Source organism: Gobio gobio, assembly GCF_949357685.1.
Source record: "Gobio gobio genome assembly, chromosome: 8".
Classification (NCBI taxonomy): Eukaryota; Metazoa; Chordata; class Actinopteri; order Cypriniformes; family Gobionidae; genus Gobio; species Gobio gobio.
In genome coordinates this window covers 20,878,114-20,887,736 of record NC_137114.1, presented here as the reverse complement: position 1 = coordinate 20,887,736, position 9,623 = coordinate 20,878,114, and positions in this window count along the sequence as shown.

The following is a 9,623-nucleotide window of genomic DNA, read 5'->3' as shown; positions in this document are numbered from 1 at the left end:
TTGGGGTCCCTAAGATTTTTTAAATGTTTTTTTGAAGTCTCCAAGCCTGCATTTATTTGATCAAAAACAGTAAAATCAGCAAGATTGAGAAATATTACAGTTTTAATATATTTTTCCGGTGATGGCAAAGCTGAATTTTCAGCATCATTACTCCAGTTTTCAGTGTCACATGATCCTTCAGAAATCATTTTAATATGCTGATTTGATGCTCAAGAAACTTGTTTCTTATTATTATCAATGTTGAAAACAGATGAGCTGCTTAATATTTTATGGAGACTGTGATACCATGATTTTTTTTTAGGTATTCTTGATGAATAGTGGTACGAATATATACATGTTTATTTGAAATAGATTTGTTTTGTAACAAATGTAAAACTGTGTATTGTCACTTTTGATCAACCCTTGTTGATGTAAAAGTATTAATTTCTTTAAAAAGCACAGTACAGTACTTGTATCGTAGTGAACATACTGCTTATTTCTCTTTTAATAATTTTGTATTATTTATTTCAACATTTTATTTATTTTATTTTATTTATCTTTTTCTTTCCTTACATATTTTTATATTAAAAATATATATATATTTTTTAAATTACAAAATTATATTTTTTAAATTTAATTTGTTCTCCCTAAATTATGCAAGTTGTAGCTCTTTCAGTTACTACTATATACCATATAAATAAACATGCCTTGCATCAAGTAAACATATGGATTTGATTTAATGTGTAGAAAAAAGTGCAACTGAACTCATAAATATAAATACCACCAGTTTAGATAATAAAACAATTAAAACAAGAAAGGGGAAAAGCAGGTAAACTCTGGAGTCACCCTCCTCTCCATCTAGGGAAAAAAGAAAGAAAGTAAGAAAGAAACCGCTAGAGAAAGTCAGAGAACAAGAGAGTGATAATGAGAAATTGTACCAAAAGGTATCCGCTTCTTACCTGTAATATTAGAGGAACAAAGTGGGCTGCCCTGAGTCACATTTTCAGTCCTAAAATGTACAAAAAGTCGAGTCCCAGTCCCATAGTACTGCTCATATATGCCATCAATTCTGCAGATATAATTACAGTGGAACATGCCGGTGTCGTCGAGCTCTAGGGAGGTCAGGGTAAAGCTTGATAGCAAGTGGTTTGCTTTTTTGTGTTCAGAATGTCTCCCTCTAAACTGAGCAAGCTTGTCGATGCGGTCATATTTCCTATCTCTGTTCTTGTTATAGTACCAGTGTACTAAACAGATGGCCTCCTGGATGTCTCCATGAGTCTGACAGTGTATGGTGATGTTTTCTCCCGGTGTGCTGTACACTTCACCTGGCCACTGTTTCACCCAGTTTTGCATGTGAGCCTTTCCTGGGACAAAGAACAAGAATGGAGAAACACCCAAAAGATATTTAAGACATTTAATCGTGATGCTTATTCTTGAAAAAAAAGCTCAATGGGGTTCTACACTATTTTACACATTTTGGGTAATGTTGCATATAATCTCATTACTTTTTGATTACTTTTGATATCTCATTTATCCCATTTATTTAAATAGAACAATCTTAGGCCTATTGGTATATAAATGTCTAACATACTTTTTTTTCTGTTCTTTTTCACTCTTCGTTATCAACAATATGAAGTGCATTAAACATATGTTAGGCATATATATAAATAAAACACTTACTACAAATATTTGACTTGTTTATGCTGTGTTGCCTCTCAAGTTCCCATGTGCTGCCTAACTAGTGGCCTTTCTCGTGTGTGCAATTCCACAAAACGTAATAATTTCCGAACATGCAATACTTTTTATTTTAGAAAGAAAATTTTAAAAGATAAAATTAGGATAATTAGGGAGAATCGTTGAATTATAAATAATTTATTGCCATTTTGTGAATATTAAATAATCATGTAATGTGATCAATATAAAAAGTAACTGTAATCTGGTTAATGAGTATTTCAAAATATAATTACAAGTATTGATTTTAGGAAATCTGCTTACGTAATCCAGATTACATGTAATCAGTTATGTCATAGTTTCTCTCAGTTTGGACTTTGTTTTCGTTTGCACCATTTCTCACTGTTTCCCCTGCTTTGTTTGTTACAGATTTGATATCAGCAATCAGTTCTCAGTGTCTAATCATCCTTGTTTCGCCTGGGTATTTAGTTAGCCTACTTTGCTTTCTGTTCATTTGTTGTTGAGTCTCGTCAATATTCTGAATACACGACTGCTGCACTTTCTCGCTCTCTCATCTCTCCAACAGCGAGTTGACACACAAACCCGCCTCCCCTCACTCACTTGTTTCATATGCTCTGGATGACTATTGTTGGTGTTACAGGGCTTGAATTTCTATGTAGGATTGCACGTATTGTACATAATTTTGTGCTCATACCCAAAGTGTGGCACATAAAGACTTTTAGTTTTATATTTGAGTTACTTTTCGCTGCTCATTGCGCTGAAACAGTCAAAATACACACAAAATAATGTCAAAATGCGGGTTTTGGCGAGTATTCACATAAACACAGTCAGTTATGTTTTAAGTGAATGTAAACAGTTGAGAAAGAAAACGCATGTGTAACAGTATAATAGATCTGTGCGGCAGGTCTTAATGAGACAGCAGCCTAATATACCTGCTGCCAAATTATGAGATAATATAAAAAAATATCTAAATGGCAGTTTTTCCCCATGGTATCGATGTCAAAATTGTGGCCAGTGTCAATTTTATTATATTATATTATATTACGTTACGTTATGTTATATTGTATTATATTAGTGCTGTCAAACGATTAATCGCATTCAAAATAAAAGTTTTGTGTTTACATAATATATGTGTGTATAATGTGTATAATTATTATGTATATATATATATAAATACATGCATGAATATGTTTAAAAAATATGTATAAAACGTATATAATATAAATTATATATATATATATATATATATATATATATATATATATATATATATATATATATATATATATATATATATACAGTATATACATGCACATATTTTTTTATATTACATGTATGTGTGTATTCAAATATACAGTACATAATAATTATACACAGTACACACACATATTATGTAAACACAAACTTTTATTTTGGATGCGATTAATCACAATTAATAATTTGTTAGCCCTATAATATAATATAATAATTATATCAACATTAACCAAAATCGATTCTTGTTTCTCCGAAAATATGTAAGACCGCTTGAAACTAAAAGTAAGACTCTTCTTATGCCATGTAAGATAAGACTTTGTATGGCCTTAAATTTGATAAAACTTAATATAAGACTTTTTCCCCTGCGGGTTTAGGATACTTTCATGTTCAATGGGTTATTTCATTATTTTCTAGTGATAAATAATGTTTCTGAGCTGTTTAATTTATACAATTTCTGTTAAATTAAAAGTGAATTAAAGAAAAATGTATTAATTAAAAATAAATCGACAATGATCCCATGATGGAGGCACCCGACAGAAGCTTTTGATGTTTTATATAGAACCTTTTCTTTTAAGAGTGCTGTGGCAACTCATACTAATATGAGCTTGCAGGATCACAGAATTGTTGCAATTCTGTGATCCTGCAAGCTCATATTAGTACTGATAATGAAACTGCACACTTCATCACCTTGACACCACTGGAACAAGAGCGTTTAACACATCACATTAATGCTCGGTGCTTGAATGCTGACATATTACAAAGCACATGGGGAAACAATATGCTGCATATTGTTTGTAATGTTGTCAATGAGAATACATTTTAATGATAGAAACAAGTGAAAATGCTTGTTTTTCTTATTTCATTCTTTTTTTTCCATAAAAAAGTCAAAACATTTCAGTGAAAATCGAGTCTAAATATGAACATGATTACTTAACATAAGATATGGAAACTGACATTAACAAAACAATAATTGTGGCCCATATATTTAAGCTAGGGTATTAAAGCTGCAGTCCATAAAGTGTGCCTCTTTGTCGCTATATTTGAAACCTGGAATTGAAGTTAGTTGAGGAATTATTATCTTTACGTGGGTTGTGCATCGTCACGCTCCTCAGCGTGGATGAATCTAATGTTTTAAGGAGTATGTGTGGCTGTTAGTCACAAGACCGGTGTAGATACTGTACTTCGGAATTACAGATACATCTTGGAAGAACGACCAAAATAATACATTTCACCTGAAAATGTCATCTGAACAAGTAAGTAACATGTCTGCCATTTTGTTCTGACCAAATGAGAAAAAAAAATCATTAAAATAAATTGTGCAAATTATTATTATTGTTGTACTTTGTTCTCAAATTGTTAATGTTAACAACGTTATTTTGTGACTGTGTATTTAGTGTATATTACCTTTACCTGCAGATTTCAATTTCTGTACAGTTTAATCTTTTGCTTTTGTCTATGGGTGAATCTCCAGTTGTCACTGATGATTGTCATTTGGACCTTTCTGGATTACAATCCGCCATCAAAATGATAAATTGAATTATTCCAGCTGCTGTGAGAAAAGGCTATAATAAATGATCTGCCACTCGCAGCATCCTCACATGCGATAGCCTACTTGCCGGACTCCTTCTTTATGTAGACAGACGTGACATAATGGCACAAAGACATGCTCGAATTTCCAGCGGAAAACCAGTACCACTCAAATTATAACACATTATTACAAGCTTACCGTTATTATTACAGCTTACAAGGTAAGGAGATAGTTTGAACACTGGCTGTGTATGTATATGTGCTAAAAATTTGATTTTGGATCATTTCAACAAAAATTATGGACTGCTGCTTTAAACATAAATATAGTACAACATAAACATAACAATACTCATTATATATTCAAAATAGCACTCAAACAATCAGTCAACATAATAAAATACTATTTTGAAATAGGATGCATTTTGTATTTTAAGTTTAAGCCATTAGCTGAAAATATATCAGAAACACAAAAACTAAACAAACAAATAAGAGTAAGTGTGTTACCTGAAGGATAAAATGCAAAGAAGACAGCGGCAAAAAAGACATCGTTGAATAACATATCTTTGTCTGTAAATTTGAAAAAAACAATGGTCTTTGACAGGAGCAACAGATTAATGACATTTCCTGTTGCTTATTAGATACAGCATGAATTATTTAGAGCTTTCAGAACAACCTTGGCTCTTGTCTCTCCTTCTTTATGTTTTTTTTTACATGTTACATTCATTACAAGTATATAGTAAGACAGATCATGAGGAATGTTCCGTAGAACATTTACGACATGCTGAAATATTGAAACATGAAAACATACATGAAAGTGCTATTTCTGACCTCCCATTTTGGGGGTAAAATCTCTGATCACTTTTTCAATAAATGCTGAATTGTTTCATTCAATGCTGTCTGACTTACCTCTGAGCTTTTCACAAATCAGGGGCTTCCTACAATATTGTTGTTCTTATCTGTACCTGCATGTGTCAGTCAGTGAGCATGCTTTTTTCACACATCGGTTACACTTCCTGTGCCGTATCCATTCGAGAAGGATGAAGGTTTCACTTCAAGTTAAAGACTTGAATTGGATTATAACTGTTATCCAATATTCATCCATTATTATTTCCATGCAAAGTTTGTGTTGGCCAAAGCAATGTTTTGAAAAAAGAACAAAAAAAAAAATCCATTGCATGTTTATGCATGCAGGTATAATGAAAAATGGGGGTCTTGCTTGTATTTCTAAACAATGGGCTGTTAGATGCTAACAGGATGTGACAATAACATGCCTGTCCCACATGAAACATTCAGCGTACAGCTAGACTGGATGCGCACACACACAAGAAGAGGTGATATGGAAACCTGGGTAACACTTTACAGTCTTAACTAACATGAACTAACAATAGACAATATATTCTACAGCATTTCCTACACTTTGTGAATGTTAGTTGATCATGTTCATGTTAGTCCACAGTGCATTAACTAATGTTAACAGACAACTTTTGATCTTAATAATGTATTTGTAAATAACACAGATCTAAAACACTTATGCATTCTGCTGTTGATCAGTTCATCATTTATAGGATTTTATAGAAATCATTATTGAATGTGAATGTGAAAAAAAGTGTATGATATCTTTCCCATTCTACCATTTTACCTGGATGCTGTGGATTAGAATGCTGTGTTGTGTCTTGCTGAATGCAGCCATTAGCTCAAAAATGTATAATAATAATATAAAAATACCTTCAGAATATCTTCTTTTGTCTTCCACAGAAGAAAGAAAATCCTACAGCTTTGGAATGACATGAAGATGAGTAAATGATGACTGACTTTATTTATATGCACTTTAAGGGCATATATTAGAAAATCTACTTTATTCAATTACATTTCATATTTACGTTTGACTATTTAATCTGGATATGTGAAAACGTGTATATCGTTTCATCTTTCTCAACAGACTGAATTTACAGAACCATGAAATCTGAAAATGAAGTTTTAAAGGGGTGATGAATTGAGAAATCAACTTTTCTTTGAGCCTTTGGTATATAAAAGTTCATCGTGATATAAGAATATCCTGCAAGTTTCAGATGTGAAAACGTCCTTGTTAGTCAAAGAAAAGCTTTTATAGACACCAGGCCCAGAAAACGAGAGTGTTTTTCAGACGGGCTTGCGTAGGGCCCGGTTGCCTAGGGCGACAAATGTGTTGGGGGCGCGGGCGCCCTCTAGTGTCGCCCTTAGGCTTACTTCCCATTAAGCATAGAATTAGAACAAGCGAAATAAAACATAATGTTTATTAAACATGATCATCCTTGGGCGCCCCCTCAGCCACACGTTTAATTACTTAACCTGATTATTCGATTAAATTGATGGTCAGTATTGTCGATCACAGGCGTTCAGGCGTTAGGTCAGGCAAGTGCTCATCACTGGCGCGTTCATCAAAAATGAAGCGGTCTAACGTTAAACCCTCAGTGCACAGGGACAGAAAAAGAGAAAGCCCAGTATGCCCAGTAAGTCTTCTCATCTTAGCCATAAAGGTGTCAAACGAAGTAAGGCAAGGCAAGGCAAGGCAAGTTTATTTGTATAGCACATTTCATACACAGTGGCAATTCAAAGTGCTTTACATAGAAATTAAGTTAAAATAGTCATAAGTGAAAAAAAATTAAAATATATATAGTATTACAGTTATAATAGGAATTAAAAGGAAATAAAAAATAAAGAGGAAATCCCCTATCTGGGGTGGAAGGAAATGTAGAGTCAGGTTTACTTTAAAAATATTTGTCAGGTAACTGCGTTTAGACAGTACCCTTACAGACAAATCTTCTTGGCCTAACTTGAGGGCGTTCTCCAGATGTTTTACCCGCCAGAGCAGATCTAAACGAGTCTTCCTCGCACCGGAGGGAGTACTCAAAAAATATTTGTCAGGTAACTGTGCATTTAAACATTACCCTTACAGACAAATCTTCCTGGACAGGAACACCAGGGCTATCTCTACTTTGTTCGGATAAGTTGAGTTTACTTAAAAAATTTGAGGAAAGCGGTTGCCCTAAAAAATTTAAGTAATGATTACTTGATAAACTTGAGTTAAATTTATTTAAAGATATTAGTCGTTCTAATAACTATTTTAAGTTGAATAGACTAAATACTTTATTTTTAAGTAATACTGCTGTTTAATTACTTCACTTATCTTTTTAATTGCATTAAGTTGTTCTTACTTAAACCGTTTAAGTTTTGTCAACTTAATTCTATCTGGGATCTGAGGAAGTGTACTCCCAGAGTGCATTGTGGCATGAATAAATTAATTGCTTCGTTTTACTATTTTTGCCTTTATTTTACTATTTTACTTTTGTCAGTATAACCCCAATAATGACAGCAAGTAAAATAGTAAAGGTCGTATTAATAATAAAAAAAATTAATAAAAAAAAATAAAAATCCTTGTTACCATTGTTGTGTTTTGCATGCTGAATGTTGAAGTGTGTGTGTGACACACTCGAGCATGGTCAAATGATATTGTGACAAACATAGAGGGATTATATCAACTCAATTAAAAGGTTATGCCATAAATATTAGCAAAACAAATGTTAAAAGGTCATTATTTGACATGAAAAATAGTTATGTTCTATATCATTAATGGACAAATATATATATATATATATATTACTTCCCTTGTTTTGAAATCAATTTCTTGCTGCATTGCTGCATTAATAGGAAGTTTATTACTATAATATGAATGAAGTTCCAAGTGTCCAACCAAAGGGAACACTAATCACAATTATGGTGAGAAGAAGTGGAGGAAACGAGTGATAAGTCTAGAAAAAATTGCCCCGCCTCAAAAACACTTTGCCCGTCCGCCCGTCCACCCGCTTGTTTTTTTGCTTTGGCAAAATGGTACTCAAACCAGTCAAGTAATGTTTACTTGAGTTTTCTAAGTAAAGAAGGCATAGCATGCAAATAGTTCAGATTACTTACTTGTTTTAAGTAAGGTCAACAAATTATTGGACATTAAGTAAAGTTTACTAAAAAAGTCTTAGTAAGAACAACTGTTGGATTTTACAGTGGTTCCAGCTACGGCTGGCATAATAGCTAAAAGCAGACTCTCCTTGCTTTGAGTGAGCCCTTGGTATTTCTAATTGACTTGATCCTGATGATCTGAGTGATCTGTTGGGTTTGTATTTAATCAGCATATCTGCAATGTATTGAGGTCCTAGGTCATTGAGTGATTTATATACAAGTAATAGTACTTTAAAATCTATCCTAAATGTAACTGGAAGCCAGTGTAAAGATCTGAGGACTGGTGTGATATGGTCATATTTTCTGGTTCTGCTCAGGATCCTGGCAGCAGCGTTCTGTATGAGCTGCAGCTGTCTAATGGTCTTTTTGGGAAGGCCAGTGAGAAGACCATTACAATAGTCCACCCTGCTGGTGATAAAAGCATGAACGAGTTTCTCTAAATCTTGCCTGGAAATAAAGCTTCTAATTCTTGCAATATTTTTCAGATGATAGTAAGCTGATTTAGTTATTGCTTTGACATGACTACTGAAACTCAGGTCTGACTCCAAAATCACACCAAGATTACTGACTTGATTTTTTGATTTTAGACGTTTAGCCTCAAGATATGCGTTCACCTTGAGAATTTCATCTTTGTTTCCTAATGTAGTGATTTCAGTTTTGTCTTTGTTTAACTGAAGAAAGTTTTGGCACATCCAACTGTTAACTTCATCAATGCATTTACATAGAGAGTCAATGGGGCTGTAGTCATTAGGGGATAGGGCTAAGTAGATCTGGGTGTCATCAGCATAGCTGTGGTAAGCCATTTTGTTATTTTTCATTGTGGCAGCATATACAGGTTGAATAGGAGTGGTGCAAGAATTGACCCTTGTGGGACTCCGCATGTCATGGATGTCCACTCAGACTTATGGTCACCTATACTCACATAATAACCTCTCCCTTCTAAGTATGACCTGAACCATTTGAGGACCATTCCAGAAAGCCCAACCCAATTTTCTAGCCTGTCAAGAAGTATGTTGTGGTCAACAGTGTTGAATGCAGCACTGAGGTCGAGTAGTACCAGAATTTATGTTTTGCCTGTATCTGTATTGAGGCGAATATCATTTAGAATCTTTATGAGCGCTGTCTCTGTGCTGTGATGCGGTCGGAAACCAGATTGAAAATTGTCAAAGTATCCATTTGAG